At 31.3% G+C, this 21240-nt stretch overlaps 1 protein-coding gene across 1 annotated transcript in view; it reads right to left on the reverse strand.

Annotated features, from left to right (window-relative positions):
• The window catches only part of LOC148274746 (G protein-coupled receptor dmsr-1-like), a 164266-nt gene extending 143400 nt beyond the window's left edge, over window positions 1–20866 (reverse strand). Inside the window, exon 1 of the mRNA XM_088236697.1 lies at window positions 20828–20866. The gene's annotated coding sequence lies outside the window, so the exon portion shown is untranslated. The remainder of the gene's footprint in view (window positions 1–20827) is intronic.
• Window positions 20867–21240: the final 374 nt, after the last annotated feature.

The raw sequence follows: 21240 nt of genomic DNA on the forward strand, positions 1-21240 counted from the left end.
AATATATTTTAAGCGTTTGCGTTTTATACATAAATGTTAAGGAAGATATGAAGTCATTGTATGGGCAGTTGAAAAAACCGATAAGAACAAGAAAAGGAGAACAGGTTTCAAGGGAGAAGAATTGACACGTTGTCAAATGTAGCAAATACTCTAACTATCTAAATATTAAATCTACCAAATACTCTTGCTAAATATCTGCATATTAAATATAGCTAATACCCCTACTCTGTGCATATTACATATAGCAAATACTCTTATTATCTGCATATAAAATATAGCGAATATTGCGTCGCTTTCAACAATAAAATAATATTATACAAAGACACTGAAATAAGATCGTAAAACTTATAGGGAAGAGTGGGATAATAGTGATCTGCGGGTAACTTCAAACGATGGTGTTCTAAAAAAAACCGCTTTTCTCTCCAGTACCGAGCTTCATTTCGTATGGAAAAGTAGCGCACGCCGTTTAAGGTAAGAACCACTGTATATTTTCTTTTAAAATGATGTAAAATTATCACCTTCTTAGATAGTTGAATTTCCGTTACTAATGTAGTATAGGGTTCTTCAATTTTATAGGAGGAACAATCACTTACCTACATATTTAAATAGGTTTAAACGAAATCAAAGTTTAATGTGTTGATTTAGAAATATATTTTTCTGGAATATTCGATGGTCTGAGGTAGTGCCGATTTTTTTTCCGGGGCAATAGCGATCGTTTGCCATAGCATGTAGTATAAGTAAAATTCAAATATTATTTTTTTCAGATGCCGTGCAAATACTTTAGGAGGAATAAAAGAAGATATTCTTTGGATGACCTAAAAACTGCCGGAGAACAAGTATTATGTAAAAAATTGCCCGTGGAAAAGCGTCATTAAAATATTAAATTAATAAACCTGGTTCAAAAAATAATTTGCTTGATCAAAATATTTATATTTTTTTTATAGAAATAAAAAATATCCCAGTTACCAGGGATAACCTACAAAAACAAAATCAACAGGAAAAACATTCAGAAACTTTGACAAGAACACCAATAAAAATCAAACAAAAAGAAAAAATCGTCAATAAATACGAATAAAGGAAAAACTATATGGGAGTCAAGGCTATCTTATAAAAAAAAATCAATGGCTTTAAAAAAAATTAACCATTAGAATGCCATTATTTTTAAAAAAATTGTTTGTAGACGAAAATACATTTAAAGAAAAATAAGATTATATCTGTTTATTCAGTTCCGAAAAATATGATAGTTAATATGAAGATGAAATAATGTGCTTGAGATTCCAAACATAGGTCCATGAAAAATGTTGCAATGAAAAAAGCGGATCAAAAGGGTTTGTATAAGATTTTAGACAAAAACGTTACGAAAGGCAAGATTTTTAGCATAGATTTTTATTCAATTTCGTATGTTTTTTTATTTCTTTTTTAATCGTGTATGGAAAATACCAAAGTTTAATTGTAAAAAATTGTTTCAATTTAAAAGTTTTATTTTTCAATTTTTCATTTTTCCCTTAGATATTCGTCATTACCCCACTCTCCCATATACAACTAACCCTACTTGATGTCTACGACTGAACTGTATAAAAAAAATACATCATTTTGACATAAAATACGAAAATTGAGATGATAAAATATTTTCATTTCATTACATTGGGAGAGAATACTAACAAAACGATGACATGACCGTTATTTATTTTATTAACAGACAGCAAAACCAATACTAAATTAAAAAATCAAAGACAGCTACAGGAGAGTCGAAAATACTATACGATGGACTTCACTACTATGAATCACCTGACTAGTTAAAAAATTATATTGGAGACAAATTTAAAATCAACACAAGCACATATACTAAACCAGACGAGACATAACATGAATTAACATAATATGTTCATTTAACTCTAACGGGCTTTCAAAATTACAAATAAATAAATAAGATAGCAAATCCCGATGCACATCATAAAATTTGTGTGTGAAATTTAAAAGCATTCTGGGATTTATTTTGTTCATATTTCTTTGCATCTTTTTACCATGGCTGCGACGCTAGCTGTCAGTGTATTTTTTATGTACTGACATAAATGTTCTGAAAATATAACTGACCATTCAATGAATTCTATCGTATCTATAAAGAAAACTAACTATATTTTTATTTTTGTTTATTTTTTGTTTTTTACAATAAACATAAGTGATAAAACAGAGTATTAAAAAAATAAAGCATAATTACATAGCAATGAAATACATATTAATAGTAAAAATAGTAAACAAAAAAATCCTACAAAGGCATGGCCTGTTCATGGGTATACAAAAAATGTTAATGAATTTTTGCACCCATATTAAATAATGGACAGTTATAATATTTTTGTGTAACATAAGAAAGAAAAAATAAAATATTCTGTAAAAGACAACATGGTATTTTTTTTATAGTTTTTAAATATCTGTTCTTTTTTCATTAAAAAATTTAAGTGAAATTAAATCATTTCCTCATTACACACGACGCGACGCGACGGTCGTTTTCCGCATAGTGTCGCGTCTTATCACGACGAAGGCAAGGACAGCATTTACCCACAAATTTACATACCATTTTCATGTTTTTAACGTCTCTTTTATTACATGAATTTTAATTTTGAAATCAATTTGTTAAAAGTAACCATCGAGTCGAAAACACTCGTCCAGTATTCAGCAGGCTTATTCTGTCACAGTTTCTTTTCGTAAGTTCGTTCGTTCGTCATATATCCATCTCATTCTATGCAATCAAAATCGTATAACGCTCTCGTTCAATGAAAAGTCATCCAAAACCAATAAATTGACGGAAAGAATTATTTACAAAATAAGGCCAAAGGTTTTATTTCAAACACAGAACCATATTTTCCATATGCCGGATTAAATTAAGCATTTTTATTTTACTGCTACTTTCAAATAAAAGTTAAGAATCGCGTTTAAGTCCGCTGGCTAGTCACTCACAGATAAAAGGTCCGTGGTTCGAATCCCACTCTATCCCAACGTGATTCCCATTTTCTAATAGTGAGTTTTTTACAACTCGTTGAAAATGGCCCTCAAAATAAAATATTTGGTTAAATCATAAGAACACAAATATTTCCTTTTTTCACAGAAGCACTGACTTTAGTGGTTATTAATATTATTATAAAATAAATATTAAACAACTTTGTTTTTAACCACCTTTTTTTCCTACCGACCGGTTTCAAATCTACACAAGTTTCTTTATCACGGTATATACTTAAAAATCTTGTCCTATTTTAATTTAACGATGATTACTAAATATTATATCTGAACATATGGAGCTCATAAGTAAAATATTTTTGTCGTATTGTTTTTGTTAAGATGAGAGGTGTGGAGTGAGATGGATACTCTCTTTAAAACTAGACAGGAGTGGATCAAAGGACATATAATTTTTTTTTAAATTTTTTTTTTTTCTTATTATTAAGCACTTTTTTATTTTTTTAGATTTCAAAGTTCTTCTTTTTCGTTTCGATCGGTTGATCTGCTATCGGCTAAAGGGTGATTCGTAAGACGCTGAGTTCCAGCTGTCCTTTCATCTTTTTGGTGGTCTTCCTGGCAGACGGCGACCAGCTGGGATTTCATGGGCCACGAAAAAGGGTATTCTGGAGCTGTCCATTATATCCAGAATCTTCTCCTTGTTCTGCTCCACCGTACAATGTCTTGGGTATCGCAAGTCCTTCTAATTTCTTGATTCCGGATTCTGTCCCTCGGGGTTTTTCCTGTCCTTAATACTTTCACCTCTGACGTTCAAAGCAGATTTTTGTTCTCACCGTAACTGCTCTCGTCTCTACTGCATACGTCATGATTGGTCTGATACACGTTTTGTATATGCGGACCTTGTTTTCAATCCGCATGTGTTTATTATGCCATAGATATTTCTCAAGCATCCAGATATTCCCGAGGCTTTATTAGTTTTTTTCCCTCACTTCGGAGTATAGGTCGCCGTGGGTCGAGATTTCAACAACCAAGTATTTAAAAGACATCACCTGTTCCTCTGTTTTATCATCTATCTTCAGATTGAATATCTTCGGGTATTGATATTGTTAAGCTATTTGTTGTTCTGACTAAGATGCTCGTGTTAAATTTCTGAGGTGCTAGATGAAACTTGTGTAACATGTGTTGTAAATCATCTTCTGATTCTGCCAATATGGTTGCATCGTATGCGTAACATGGTTCGTTGACGACTTTATTAAGTCTTAGATTTGCCATTTATGATATTTTTCATAATTACATTGGATAGAAAAGGATTCAGACTATGACCTTGTCTTATGCCACTGACTGCTGGGATTTCATTGGGTATTTTACCATATTATTAATTGCTACCAGCGTTAATATCTTGGTTGGTTTTAGTGACTGCTGGCGATACTCCTTTTTCGGTTGATATGATTTGATGATATCATTCAGCAATACCTTATCAAATATTTTTTTAGGTTGATAAAGCATATTCGTACGCGGTTTTATTGTAGTTATTTGATTTTTCTAATGATGAAAGTGGCATCCGTGGTGGAGCAATTTTTCCCAAATCCTTTCTGCTCTTCTCTGTTTGCAATGTCTTGCTCAAGTTTTGTTCTAAATGTTCTTGTAAGGACTTTGAGCATCGAGATAAGTAGCGAGATACCTCTTTAGCTTTCCAAGTTGTCTAATTTTAATATTTTTATTTCCAACATGAAGAACTTTTAACCCAGCGTCTTTTTTTTCCCCAGTTTAGATTGAATCGTCAAAGATGCTAAAGCTAACATATTACAGAGAGCTTCTTCGGGCAGCTTCCCTCGTTCGGCAACCGCAATCATTACAATGTAATTGGTTTATGCCAGATTTATTATTTTATTACACCTCCCATTTTGACAAGAACAACATGACAACAAGATTTGACTTATTAGCTCCATATGTTAGTTACCTTGAACAAATAAGCTTGTGTAGTTTTGAAACCGGTAGGTAGAGAAAAAAATAACGAGTTAAAATCAAAGATGTTTTATATTTATTTTAATGAAATTATTTTTCACCGCGAAACTTAATATTAATTTAATTTACATTTCGTTAAAAGTGGTTTAATGTTCATTTTATTATTTAGTATGGAAAATAGCTGTGGTTTTTATTTAAATTTCTCATTAAGTCTACCCCCGTTATATCAAATGTATATTACTATTTACACGATACTGCAATACTGACTCAGTGGTACATTTATTGTGTTTACGTTGTTGAGGATGTTTACAGACGCAAGAAGTTGACTGTTCTCAGAACTAATTAAAATATGAACTGTAACGAAATTCAACAAAACTCATTTAAACGTTAACAATACTGTGAACACATATAAGGGCAAAATTTTTTTTATTTTTTTTTAACGCAACGTCATACAAAATGACAAACATATCAAAACAACAAGTAAAGATAATAATTCTTAAATATAAACATTGAGGTACATAAATATATAGCTAGAGTAAACATGAGCGTTCGAAATATGGTCCCTCAACCTGCGGCCAATTTGCATATGTTTGATAGAACGGACTTTAGTCTGTTGCGAGCAGTCTCCGGCTACTTTTGAACTTTTATCTCCTCGCAATTAATAAAATGCCTACATGTACGCTAAGATACTGCACAAATCGACCTGGAAAAGCGATGATAAAACCTTTCACCGGTAAGTAATGTTTTTATCTTAATCAATACTTGTTCAAAATAGGTATTTTAATGTTAAAAAGCTTCTTATTAGTATTCACTAGTACTTAGATCTTCTATCTGTCCTGCTCAGTTAGACGGGCGTATAGTGGAACGATAAACAAAAGTGACGCGTATGCGGAAAGGAGCGACATCCTGAATTGAACTTACAGAAGACCGATGTAAACAGTCCGTAATTTTTACTGTACTACGTGTATTGCTTGCCAAATTCGATGTGATATGGCGTGACGACACTTGCTCCCTCCGCTGGTCATTCCCTTTTCTTCGGGGGTGACTTCTTCTCTCAGATTTTTATTGAGTGTCATCTCTATATATTATATCTTACAGGGACGAACCGTGTATAGAAGCGATTATGCGCAGCCTACCATTATATTTGACTAACCATAATAACGTTTTACTGTAACTTTATTTACAGAAAAACAAATAAATAATAAACATTCATTTTTAATCATTTCCACCGTTCGTATTTTTATCCTAATATAAATTTTAATATTAATAAAACGGGCTCATCGCCTGCGGTGAGCAAAGAAACTAGCCGAATATTTCAGCTCATTTTTTCATTCAAATAAGTATACTATATTTTGAATGTCTTAACCCCAGTACGGGTTTTTTCTCCTTGATTAAACTTGCAGATTACACAAATTATTTGAAGATTCTTGATTTGGAAAACAGTATTTCAAACATTATTTCTTAAGTGCTATTTTTCTTTGAGATGGTGCTTTTGACATAAGATCATAATTACTTTCATGCGTCATATTGCAGGACATATGGCGCTCGACGCGGCCGTTTTTAGCACTATTAATTTCTAGAACAATTCAGCCAGTTGACATTTCAATTGAATACCTAATATCGACTAAATTCATAGGGTTATTTTTTATTTATTTTTAATGAGTCACGTATTAATGAATAATATACATATCTACATAATATAATATATCATTATGTTACGTCGTTTAAGTTGATGGATGAGAGTTGTTGTATTACACAGAACCACAGAAAAATATCAATTTATGGTATATATTACTTACATTATATTATGTCCTTCTATGTAAGTACAAATTTATGATATTTTTTTTATAGTTTACCTGTGAATAAAATCACAGTTCGCCACTGATATCTTAATGGGTATAAAAATGACATTTTAGTTGTAATCCAATTAGAGCCTTAATTTGTTACGAGGTAAGTCAAAACGGTCAAAACAGGGTGTGGGGGTGCGTGTGAGAGAGTATCATAAAAAGTGTAATGATGTAAGTGGGGAAAATTGCGGTTTGGAATTTCGTCAGAATATTATTTTTAAAAGATGTTGCAGTCTAGTAAGATGTCGATGTCGAGTGTCTATTTAAATATACCTATAAAAGGTCAGGGCACTATTGATGGGTGAATTTATTGCTCCATTTGCATTGTACTTAGGAATTTTTGGTGTGTCTTTTCCACCTAGGTGGGATATTTAAATCAATCGGAGAGTAGGTCTGAGCAGGCAATTTGGCCATTGCGTATTTGACGTATAAATAAAAAGTCTTCAAGTGCTTGCCGTTTTTAAGTCAAAAGTTTGCGACATGTTGTTGCCGTATTTGGAGTTGAATTATTTTACGAACATATCTTGAATGTGTTTTATGTTATCTATATTTGTTTTATATTGCGGATTTCATATTGTCTATGCATATTCCAGTGGTCTTCTGACAAGTGCGCAATAAACAATGGAGAGGATTTTGGGATTTTCGAAAACTTTTCCAATTGATTTACTGAAATAAAACCGAGAATTTTATATAACTTTGAAATAAAAATAAGATAACATAAGCGCGCCACGACACCACCACGCTAGAGCAATGTAATTCTGACCATTTAAAATACACAGAAGCGATACGCGCCACATAGTTTCCCAACACTCCACTCCACAACACGACATAACAATGTAATCCTGCTTAAAGATACGTTTTACGTCAAATGAAATAGGAACAAATAATATAATAAAGTAAAATGAAATGCTTGTTATTAATATTTAAAGCAAAAGAGTCGTCTTCAAACGCTTTACTAAATGTCAGCTAATATTTGTACATAACAACTTACCGACTTTTTTATGTCTTTCAAATTTGAGACGTACTCGTCTCTTTGTCAGGGCAGTAGTTACACTCACAAATTCTAAACCTAGGAATCTCCTATTCCCAATTTTGAAAACGCCATTAACTTTTGACATTACTAATATGCGGTACTTAAAAAAACAAAGATCAATGATAGCAAAAGGTTCCTATCGTCATCATTCTCTTTTCAACACCCAGTGATGCATAGGGCGCTACATTCTTAAAACAAATGCAGCGCATTTCAATCACCTCTTACAAGAAGGTAAATTGATCAGTCTTACACTTTATGTACCATGAAAAATGAGATATTGCCGTTTAAACAACCGTCGAAATCAATGTTTCACGTGAAAAATGGTAAATCAACGTGCTAACCATTACGCAACGAGTTGTACCTATCTCCAATCGATTTTATTACTCAGGATTTTTACCTGAGCAATCGAGTTAAAGAGACTTGTCCTAGGTTCTATTTCACACACAGAACTGTATTCTTTATCAGCCTGGACACAGAGAAGTTCCTATTGAGCCCTTTTTACATTTTTTTCAAAAACACTCCCATGTGGAAGCTATAAATATGCCCGTGGCATGGCGTGATATACATAGCAAATACTTTGAATTGACAAATATATGTCAAACAAGTGTATTAACATACAAAAGACAAATGTTTGGCAATTCTACAGTATCTATTAGCTTCTAAAAAAAATAGCAAGCTTTGTTTTTGCTCTCCTGTAAACATAATTTGTTCAATCTTCTGATTCAATAGTACATGTAGGGACCATCCAGCTAAAACTAGCTTTTCAAGCAAGGTGTCAAGACCACAGCAGCTTAATTGAGTTGTGCATCCTTTTCCACTATAAAGTTCATTATATTCCTATTCTCCCAGTAGAGGTATCCCTTTCCACCCTTTTCATTCTTAATTTCATTCCCCAACAGTGCTCATATGTTCGTCCAACCGATTATTTTGTTCGCTATCTAAAGAGTGACGATAGGGACACCAATTGCGCCTAAGTAAGGTTCTTTGTGACAGAATTAAAAGAAAAAAGGGCGGATAAGAAAACACATTTCACCTGATCGCAGTCAGAGCTTCGGCTTTAACGCTTGGGATTGAAATCAAAGACTGGCAAGACAATTGAGTGTATCAAAAAAATACTGGATTACTGTATTTAAAAAAAAAGTATTATGCACACATCGCGTCATTGGATCCGTTTCATAAATAAAGAAAAGTTACATGCAGTTCAGTTCAACGCTGAATTACGGCGTTTATTAGCGAACAATTTTAAATACATACTTGCAATACAAAACAAACGGTTGACATGTAAAATGGCAAAAAAATATTCCTGGCAGCTTCACTAATTTATTTATTTATTTATTTGACGGACTTAAGCAGTCCATTTTAATGATGGGATATACAATTTCTGATAATAAATACCGGCACTAATAAAATAAAATACAACTGAATAAAATTAAAGCTAGGACAAAAAAAATAAAAATTACCACCTCAAGACAAGATCCGGTCTATCTTAGTGAATTTTTAAATCTATAAAGACTTACACCAAAAAAGTCCAGATCTTGTCTCGAGTTTACAATACGACACAATCGGGATATTGGTGCATGCAAGCCATAGTTTGTGCTGTGTTGATTGAGGAACAGCACATTATTATTTCGCAACTGGCGGATCGGAACATTGAATGCCGCTTGTTCCAGTAACGATAGTACATCAATTTAGTCATTCAGGAAATGAAACATAAATATGGAGTCAATGTTATTTCTGTTTTTGTAGACTTGAGATTTTTAACATTGACTCCATTTCTCCGTAAGTGTAGTCTCCTTTCTCGAGGCCAATCATCCATGCTACTTTTCTTGGCAAACGATGTTGCACCGATTCGATATAATTTATCCAGCCTACATAGACGGGAGACCAGATTACGGATACATATTCTAAAAGAGGACGAACAAGTAAGCAATATAGTGTTTTGACCGTGAACATATTAGTAAAGTCACTAGATGTTCTGCTAACAAAACCCAATAGTTTTAGTGACTTGTTAATCATAGTATCAATATGTTCATTAAAGGTAAGTTTATATTCCATGATAACTCCGAGGTCTTTAATAGACTTGACTACATCTAAATTAATATTTTCTATTTTGTAATCAAAGGAGATGGGTAATACATGCTCTGAAGCTACATATTATATATTTATGCATAATATAAGGATGTCACAAAAATTTTACGATAAAGTAATATGTATAAATTACAAAAATAAAATACTTAAAACAATTACGATAAAGATAAAAAATTAAAATAATCATAAAAATAACATCTTCATTAATAAAATAAAAATAATGAACAGTTTAAAAATTGACAACTAAGAATATGAATTCCAAAAACTAAAACTAAGTTAACTAAATTAAAAACAGAGAAAAAAAATAATTTATGAAAAATAAACAATTGACTTCTTACAATTGAACGTAGTTATGCAGAAAGCAGCCAGTCCACAATTTTGAAAAAATAAGATTTTGGTGTTATTGGCTGCAGTGAAGTCTATTCTATGTTCTGGTAAAAACTGCCAGGTCGCTTTCGTACAAAAAACTGTTATAATCACCTTTTGAAAATAGTGTCGATCACAAAAACGGCATTTCTCAATTTGCAGAAAATACCCACAGCACTAGGTAATCTTACAGTATTTAAAAGAATCATAAAAACTGGTCAAATACGCAATTAAATTCTTGTTCGTAACATTAACAAACTAATGTATTCATTGTTTATCATTTCTCAAAAGTCGAAAACATTCCAACTGTTGTGTAGATTAAATTATTCGCCCTTTTCACAAAAGTGCTATTATCTCAGTTTCACTTTTCTATGGCTTGCTGCTTTCTGTATAACTACATTCAATTAGGAGTCACTCTTTTACTTCAACTGGGAATTTATTTTTGGAAAAATTAGCAATCTCTTGAGGTAGCTTATTAAAACATCGAGGTCCTACAAAACTTGAGTGCCTTTGGGAAAAAAATGTTTTTACATTCAAGTTAAATTACCGATCGCTTTTGTCAAAATATTCCAAACGGGTGGCTTTATCTTACTATTTTTTAATTACCAATTTCAAAGAAAGCGTACAGAGCGTTTGAATAATTGATAAATAATTTTTAGTACCCGACGATTAATCCTTTTTTTTTTTTCTTGATGGCAAAAATTTGACCAAGTTTAAAATAACTAGTACATATTTTAAAATTTTGGAGTAGTTTCAGCTATTTTTAAGAGTGGATCAAAGCTCCGAGGTTCGCACCCCACAACTTGATTTCCATGTTTTAATAGTGAGTTATCTACAACTCGTTTAAAATGGCCACATAAATTTATTTATTGATTTACACGCCCAATGGGCTTTTACATATTTTAGAAATTACATTTAAGTGCAGCAGTGAAACATAAGTATGTAAATTTGGTTAAAATAAAAGATAATAAATTGAAATATTTGGGTAAATCAAATCATAAGAACACAAAGATTTCTTTAAAAAAAAAATGATAAAAATAAGTTCCAAAAAATACACCTTGGAATCAGTTTTTAGCCACCCGTTTGGGTGACAGCTATGCGCTTATAATAATGATAGCAAGTAAATTATTTTTTTCAAGTATTTTTGTAGCTTGATTATAACAACAACAACATCAACAACAACAACAACAACAACACAAAAACAACAACAACAACAACAACAACAACAACAAACTATCACGCCGTTACCCCGTAGGGGTACGCAGAGAGGAAAGAACGCCATATCACTCTGTCTTTGCATACAGACCTCGCTCACTCTACATTCATACATCTGCACGCACGCCGAGTATTCATACTCTTGACATGTTCATCGTCTGGAAGTATTTGATGGACTTGATCGTGCTATGTCTTTCTCGGTCTTCCTCGTTTTCTGCATCCATTAACATTTGCTTAGCCGTTCTTTCGCTGTCCATTCGCTCTACATGTCCAAACCAACGCAGCACCCCTTTCTTGATTCTGTCGATAGTGCAATGTTTGATTATAATGCGGGTTTTTTATTTATTTGTGTAAATATATACTATGGGGAAAAATATCATATTTTCATATTGCAATTCCCTGATAATACAAACTTATTTTTAACCAATATTTTTTTTATTTTAAGGCAGTAAAACGTTTTAAAAAAAACTCCCATTCGTTTTCAAGCTTTGAATAACGTAATTCGTAATAACGTTTAGTAAAAATTCTACTAAATCAGTGTTCGGGGAACAAAGGGTTAACCAAGTAACCATTTTTGCTTGTATAAGTAATACTAACAATGATTAGAGGATTAATGGAGCTCTTTCTAAGAACAGCCCGAGACATGTTAAATGGAGACTTACCTAACCAGAGACACTAGACACGACATATTAATCTTAAAATGCTTTAGTATTTAAGTATTTAGTATTTATAAAACAAAGTTTTTCGTTCATATGGACAAATTCCTTTGTTAGTAAATTAATAATACGATCCAATATAAACCAGTAGCTATCGTAACTTATTTGTTACCTCTATACATAAAAGAGTATTAAAACTGTCTTTGTGTGACACTTACGGGATATATTTTGACAAATTGACCACCTGGTAACACGAAATATACATGTACGTTAGGGTGTCCTAAACCATACGGGGATTATTTTGCGAAATCTAAGACGCATACCCTCTATTTTTTTACTATTTGCTCAATTATATAAATACACATAATTATTGCTATGAGATAACAATAACCCGTGTCAATTTGAGATCAAAGTTGAACCTGAGAATCTGTACTGCTCAGCTCGAGATCGCCTCTTTATCAGTCAGTTTTTATCCATTCCACCGAAGTGATCTGGACGGCCTGGCTTTTTCTGGCGCTGTAAGTCTTTTTATTTCTTTGATTTTTTTGTTAGCTTCTCTAAACTTGATATAAGTTTCCAAGTTTTCCTACACAACTCGGCAACAATTTGGTATATATTTGTGCCTTTATACTTACGAATGGTGAAATTTATGCTTGAAATTAATTATTCAAATATAATACTGTTTGAACTTGTTCACTAGAGGGCAGTGGCGAATGCTCCTTGTAATCGATTACATGCAGCTTACCATATTTTTTTGACATCGTAAGTAATGTTTTATAATACTGTAGTATTATTAGGAAAAAACACATCACCAAAAAAATATATTACTTTTCTTGGGTATGTAAATTTATATATTCCTTTATTCCATACAGCGACCAGTTGCGCCTCTATTGGCCAAAATTATAACTACTGGATTACACAAGATTACTCTGCTCACTTTAAAATCACTAATTCAAATACGTCTTTAACCTAAAACTTTAGAATCTCGTTCGAAAAATTACACTTGCGATTACAGTAAAATCTTGCCGCTTTCATTAATGCAATTTAGTCTTTCAATACTTTTTCATAAGGGCTAGTATTCTTTAAAATACATCAATTTGACTTACGACAGTCTAAGGGAGGTGACAATATACGCACTCGTTATGTGTAAGAAATAGATAACGAATATATTTTGTATGTCGTAAGTAATTTATCAATCTTATGTTTCGGTGGTTTGAAAGTAAATTTGCTTTTAAATAAATAAATATTTTGATATTTTAATCGAAACGAATTAATATTTTAATCCATAATATAGTATAAATCCTTTAGTGGGTTTTAAAAAACAAAAATTCGCCTATTGTTTTTTAATTGTTATTCGTTTTTGTGCATACGATGACAGTTGAATATTGTAGGTTATTCTTCAGTATCCATTTAAACTTTTAAAATTTAGTTAGAGTTATGATAAAAACGTTACTAGTGTATAGTGTTAAGAATAAATATATATGAAGAATTATAATATGTATAACTTATGTCGTTTTGTGAATAATAATGTGCTATAAAAGTCGATGAAACAATGATTCTTAAAACATAATTTATGTTTTGTTTGGTGAACTATCGTACTCGGTAAGGAATACTTTTAAATTATTATCATTTATTAAGAAATAGTGTTTTATTTCAAGACAAGTTATAATAGTCTGACTTAACCGAAGACGCACCGGTGCGCTAATGAATTATTTAATTTATTAATTACTTTTTCGCCATTCGGCGCAAAACGCGAAATAGCTGCGCGGATGGGTCGTCGCTTTCTAATGACTTGGGCGGAGGTTCGAATCCATAGGGGTTCAAATTTTTTTTTGCAATTATGTTTTTTTAAATTGTATTTTTTAAATCAAATGTTTGTGCTACATTAGAAAATATTTTTACTGAAACTATTAGCCGCTGCAGCCATTTGTTATGAATTATTTATTAAATATACAATAGACTTGTTTTTTATATGCCATACTACCGCTATGGACATTTTATCAGAATTTTCATAGCTTACCAATTTTAAAACTCACCGCTCGCCACTGCTAGAGGGACGTTTTTAACCCGTTATTTGATGTTTTGCGTACCTTATTAAACATATTTATATTTTAGAACTACTTATGTGATTCGACTGACATGTTTATGTATTTTAAACTCTACGTTTACTTACGAACAAACTTGAAATTATAAGCACATTGACACGCGGGTGTGCGTTCACCTAAGAAAACAAGTACTGACTATGTTTAGGTAAAAGTCAGCACGGGTTGCCATTGTTTAAATTTCATAAAATTTTATGTACATTTGTTTCGACCTATTTCAAAAAAAATAGAGGGTAGACACCCTAATGTACGCCTTAAATAAAATAAATCTTCTAAATTTTTTAGACTTCCGATATTTATGGATTCTAATTCAAATAATGTTTCCTAAGAAAATGCGGAAAAGTCCCTATATAGATCCACAGTTGAAATTCGTTCCCTTACCCAACACTACTCAGATATACATAGCTTTGAAACAAAATCCACCTGAGAAATATAAACCTCGTACGTTATGAGCAAGGTCAATAAAACTGTGACGGTCATATAAAAAAGTAAAGTAAATGACCTAGTATCATAGAACTATATGAAGATACTATGTGCTAATACAAAGTATCCCGCCCCGACCGTCTTACGGCAAAACGATGCATCTTAAATTAAGCTCGAACTGAGATAATCACCTTTAAAATGTTTTATGGCATTTAAATCAGAACTTTTCTATTAAAACACCAAGTTGCCAACCGGCCAGGAAGCCTGATAAAACCTACCTAGAGTACTATATGACAGATCTCAAAGAGTATAATTTTTTGAGCGATTTTTTATTATGGCAAACCTATGTAAATATATATAGATCAGAGGCGGTTCCTTAGTATGTACATAAGTGCAGTGCACTGCCAAGTAAAAATTAGTGGAAATAAATTAGTAATTTTATTGATAGTAAAAATATGTTATAAGTAGATAGAAAGAAACAGGGATTCGTTGCAATATTGTACACGTAAACATCTCAACTCAATGACATATTGTATGAAAAATAGCACTCTTCGAAGAATACAGATTACCTTTAATGACAGTTTTAGTGACATCGACATATTATCCTATATTTAACTTTTTGTACATAATGTTATTTGTACATTGCCAAATAGCACTTTCTTCTAACCAACCAATAAAACAATAGTTTTATTTTCATAATTTAAGTTACAGAACATATTCAATAGAAAATAAAGATTTAAAAGCTAAAGATGAATAAAAATATAAATGAACTTATTTGTTTATAAATTACCTTAAATCAAAACTATTACTCAACGGAAAAGAGGAAAGGAAGAGAGATTAAGGAAGAGAAAGGAGATGTTTCTTCAGACGTGATTTAAATAGAGATAATGTAGTAACATCTTTGATGGTGGATGGGAGATGATTCCACAGTCGAGCCGCATGGACACTATATGAGTTAGAGAAGAAAGAGAAATTGTGGATGGGTATTAACAGAGAGCCTTGAGAATTAGAACGTAGAGGTAAACCATGAAATGATAAGCGTTGAAAATTTTCACGCAGGTATATAGGAGCGTTAGGACTATGAAGTACATTGAACAAAAGTGAGAGGGAGTGAAATTCTCTCTGCTGTCTAATTTTGAGCCAATCCAATTGCCTACGATAATCAGAAATGTGGTCATATTTCCTAAAGCGGGTTTCCTAGGACAGCAGTGCCCGTATCTTAACGGCCGTAGTGAACGGTGATGCGGTGGACAGCCGTCGTAACGTCGACTAGAGAGTGGTTTCCTTTTGGTGTTGATAACACCGTTTTCCTAGAAAACCACTCTCTAGTCAACGTTACGACAGCTGTCCACCGAATCACCGTTCACTACGGCCGTTAAGCTACGGGCACCGCTGTCTTAGGAAACCCTAGCTTAAGACCAAAAATGTTAATTCTGAAGTCGTTCAAGTTTATCGAGTTGCTCACAGCTTAAATCAGTCATGGAAATATCAGCGTAATGTAGAATGGGTAGTAGTAATGCTTGTACAAGAGTGCATTTAGTATTAATGGTTAAGAATTTTACACTGTAAATACTATATTTTTATCAGATCTGTTGAAGACATTTTAAATTTATCTCCTGCCTAACTTTTAACTTTTAATTTTAATTTTATCTTATAGTTTTAACTTTTTCTAAATTTTGATTTTCCCTTTTAATTTTAATTCTTAATCATAACTTATTCATATGTACATCTACTACCTGCATCTAATGATTTATTTTTGGTTGTGAATTTTTACTAAGAAATACAAATGGTTATGGAAGCAGAGAGAGAGGGGAGGAAAGTATAGTTGGAGCTGTACAATGTTTTCTCCTTTTTATGTACTTTTTATTTAATATTTATATTTTTAAAAATATAATGTTTTTTTAGAATTGAATTATTTTTCCCCTCTCTTCCTGCATTAATAATAAATTAATGTGAAGTCTGTAATTGGTCTTACTTTTTCAAATTGTTCTTTTGTACCTTGTATTTATTTCAAGATTTCCTTAATAAATAAATGTTGACATGTCTATACATCTTTATAATTATATTTTTCTCCTGCTAATCCTTCTCGTCGTATATCATCATTTTATATCTCCGTCCTAATCTTTTAGCTTTTATGACGTAATAACATAATATATTACACTGTGTTAATATTAAGTCTTTATATTAAATATTATATAAAAATGTGTTATTTGTTTTTTTATTTCTATAAAAACATGTTTAATTATTTTACACACAATACGAAACAGTGTTTATTGTGGGAGTATACAAATTTGTTGACCTCGTGGTGAAATGGTCAGCACGTTTGCCTACCATGCAAGAGCTCTCGGGTTCGATTCCCGACATGGTTGAAATTAAATATTTATTTAAAATTAAAAGGATGTTTTCACACTTGAATATTTCATAGTTCCTAGACTGGTACCTGAAGCGTTATACTAATCACCTTACCTTCATGAAGCAAAAAAATATCAGGATACGCTGCGATTAGTGTACCAATGCAGTGCCCTATGCACCATTAGGTGCGGAAAGGGAATGATGAATGATGACTATACTGATTTGATTTGAAATCACTATAACCTTTTTTAAGGATGATTGTTTTAAATGTCTTACAAAATGTCTACATAAATCTTTAGGATAGTTTTTAAAATATATTTTTTCTATTTTTTTCTATTTTAAAATTTCATTGATAAACCCTTACGGGTTCCATACATTTAACAAAATATTTTTAATTTGAAAATTCTCATTCTACTGTTGAATATATTAATGATAATATTTTTGACATCTTTTGTAAAGGTTATCTGAGACTTTTGCCTAGTTTTGTCTGGTAGTTTACTCGTATTATATAATTTCAGTCAATGGTTTATTAGTCTCAACTCTCCTTTTCTCGTTTTAGAGGGTTGTGTATGATATTTTTCTGATATTCTCGTATTGTGTCCATGTTTACTACAATTTTTTTCAAGTTTTAGTTCTTCGTCTACAATAACATCAGTAGCTAATATATGAAAACATTTGAAGGATTTTAGTTTAAAGAGTTTAGTTACATTTAATTGCTTAGTTTGTTTAAAAAGTTCTTTAGTTGCTGTTAGATAAGGAAGGAAGATCATATATACTAACTTTACTATTTTATTCTGTTGTCTTTGTAGTCTGTTTATGTCATTTTATTTATTTATTTATTAATGAAATCATACAGTCTTTATATAAAACAAGATACAAAAGAACAATTTATAAAAGTAAGACCAATTACAGATTTCACACTAATAAATGCAGGAGGTGAGGGGAAAAATAATTTAATTCTAAAAAAGTAAAAATAAAAATATTTCATAAGAAGTTTATGAAAAGGAGAAGACATTGTAAAGCTACTCTACTTTCCTCCCTCTCTCTCTGCTTCCATGAACATTTCAATTTAATTGTAAAAAATCACAACCAACAATAAATTATTCGATGCAGGTAGTAAATGTAAGTAAGTGTAAATTAAGAGTTGAAATCAAATGTTTAAAATTAAAAGTAAAAGTTAAAATTAAAATGAAAAGTTTAAATTAAAATTAAGTTAAAAGTTTAAATTAAAAGTTAAATTTAAGAATTAAAATTAAAAAGTTAAAATTGAAAGACAAAATTAAATATCAAATTAAAAGTTAAAAGTCAAGCAGGAGATAAATTTAAAATGTCTTTAACTGATCTGATAAAACAATGGTATTTACAATTTTGATTTCCTGTCCCCCATAGTAGTTGCATATAACATATTTTAGTTTTTGGAACAAAAATTTGGATTAAAAAAAAGATTCGATAATGTCGCCACTTTGTTAATTAAATTATGAGTATGATCTATTTTTAGTCCTAAGTATTTAACATGTTCAATTTCAGTTATTTATGTAAGCATCTACTTTATGACATTTTTTTTTAGATTCAAAATGGATAATATTGCATTTTTTTTCATTAAGTGTAAGTAAGTTTGTCCATTTAGTCAACATAATTAGGTCTCAAAATTACAATTGTACAGTGGTAAGTCATTAATATATAAAATGGCGGCCTCCGTGGTGTAGTGGTCAAGACGCTTGACTCACACACGAAAGGTTCCGGGTTCGATTCCCGGTGAGAACACAAAAATTAAAGTGTGTATTCTCTCAAGCCTGGGTGTTCTGTGATGTAATTCTCCACTGTAATTGGGCCTCCTGGCCTGTTGTGGTGCAAAAAAAATAATAATAAAAAAAATATATAAATAATAAGGTACCCAAAATAGATCCTTGTGATACTACAAAATTTACTGTGTGTATTTTACTTTTTTTTTCATTTACAAAGGTATACTTCTTCCGATTTGTTAAGTATGATATTAGTAGTTTACATTCTTGAGATTTTACTCTAATATCATTTGTTTTTTTTATTTTTTTATTTATTACATGTAAGGAAAAAAAATAATGCACTTATTATAGTTTCTTTTTACATAGAAGCTGTGGACGGTATAATGAAAAGCGATGTTTCTTTGTAGCGATTTATTCTCAGAATTAGAAGTTGAGAGCGGAAGAGCTCTAGTGCTGTAGAGATCCACAGATAGGGATCGCTGAATACGACTATTGTTTCCGGGAGGTAGGCAAGCAAAAAGCGAGCGAAATACCACATTCGCTGCCTTATGTACCCTCTGTGGTAACTCTACCAAAAATAAACCAAAATATCCATCTAATGGATCGGAAACTACCCGCAGCGAACATTAAGGGCAAATTGAATAAAAACACATATGTTATAAAAAGTTTAGTTTAAAAATGGTGGCGTTTTTGTCAAAACTAATAAAATTTGATACTTGAAAACGTTCGATAAAACAACCCATTTTGAAAAAAAGCGTTAGTTTACTTTGAGATTTTTTAAATGGAATTTTTCATGATTTGACTGGTCCCTAATCCAAACAATACATTTCAGTACAGTAAAAATTTAAAAACGGTTCAACAAGGATTTTTAAACAAGAAGTGGAGAAGATTTCATTCTTTTCAAGGTGAGAGTGGTTGAAAATATTTATTTTGCGGCATAAAAAATTGAAAATGAAATACATGATTTATTTTTACGACTGGATAAAGATGCAACACTAAAATACAATCTTTGCAAATTTGACCCCATAACCAAATACCGCATGCAACTACACTAGCTCAGTATCAGGCATAGAAGAAACATTCACATTTTCACAATATTTTGAATAATCCCACTTTGCCTGTTCATCTAAGACAGCTCTTCCAACATCTATCACGACATAGACTATCGCCTCTATTTTTTTTGCCTCCTTTTTCGTAGTAGTAGCGGCTTGATTGTGGAATAATTCACTCACTGATGTCAGAGACGCCCCTTCTTTATTAACATTGAAATCAAGATTCAGTTATCACAATTTAAATATTTGAGTTTTTCCTTTCTCCTTCTTCTTTCCTTCTCACCCCCCCTCCACACTTTATAGTATAGTGTAGGTTTTTGTTTCAAATTTTGTATAAAATCGCTAGATTCTGTATAAATATTCATTTATTTATTCATTTAAAATAAAACTCGTTAAATTATAAGGTTTTTTGGGTGTGCCCGTTTTAAACTATAGTAATTAGCAATAAAAAATGTACATAAAATTATGATAACATGTGATGTAATGGAATAAAAACCCAGAAATACAAAGTATATATAATAAAATTTTAAATCAGATAACGTAAAAAAATAATAAGAAATAAATTTTACAAATTAAGTTGCATCCATAATAAAAAAAACAAAATAAAAATACCGTTAAAATGAATAGAAAATAATACATAAACATAATTGAAATGATAATTAAGATATGGTTTCGATTATGGTTTGGGATATAAACTCACTCCATACTAAAGTAAGAAATTAAAGTAATACATTATATGCCAAAAAATAGTGAGTACTAAATTGAATAATACAGAAATAATAATGAAAAAAAAAAATCAATTTATGTATAAAAGTATGTCCATATTGAACTTATCATTTTTATTTTCTCGAACTGAACGGTTTAGGTAGGTTGGATGAAATTTCCCTAACGCAATATGCTTGCCCCAATATGTATATATGTAGGTGTTAAAATAAATAAATATAATCTGTAAAACTTTTGGTTTCCAAAAAAAGGAATAAAAAAAAGATAGGTTATGTAAATAAGGTTTGTTATGCTAATGTGTACGTGGTGCTCACCTCAATGGAACCATCTGCCGTCAGCCTTGATTTTGTATCTGTAACAAAATAATACGAAGATATAAAAAATGTTTTCTAAGGTGGGAATCATCAATTGAGAGCCAACATAACGGAAAGATATATACTTTTATGGTAATCAGATTGCTTCATATAATATAAAGGAGACCCATCAAAAGCGTTACGAATAATACAGATATTTTTTTTCGATTCATTCTAACCCCAACAGTCAACGAAGACATGTTGTTTTTTTATTATTCGTATTTACGATCATTATAACGATACTTTTCAAGCATTATGCGCAGTCAGAAGCAATATGAATTTACACCCCAGAAATCAACAGATGACGCTCTTAACGCATCAGTCAAGGTAATCAAAACTGCACTGCAAGACAAGAAAATGGTTGTAGCGATCTT

This window comes from Micrasema longulum, unplaced genomic scaffold, assembly GCF_059751315.1.
Source record: "Micrasema longulum isolate JH-2025_06_02 unplaced genomic scaffold, ASM5975131v1 h1tg001595l, whole genome shotgun sequence".
Lineage (NCBI taxonomy): Eukaryota > Metazoa > Arthropoda > Insecta > Trichoptera > Brachycentridae > Micrasema > Micrasema longulum.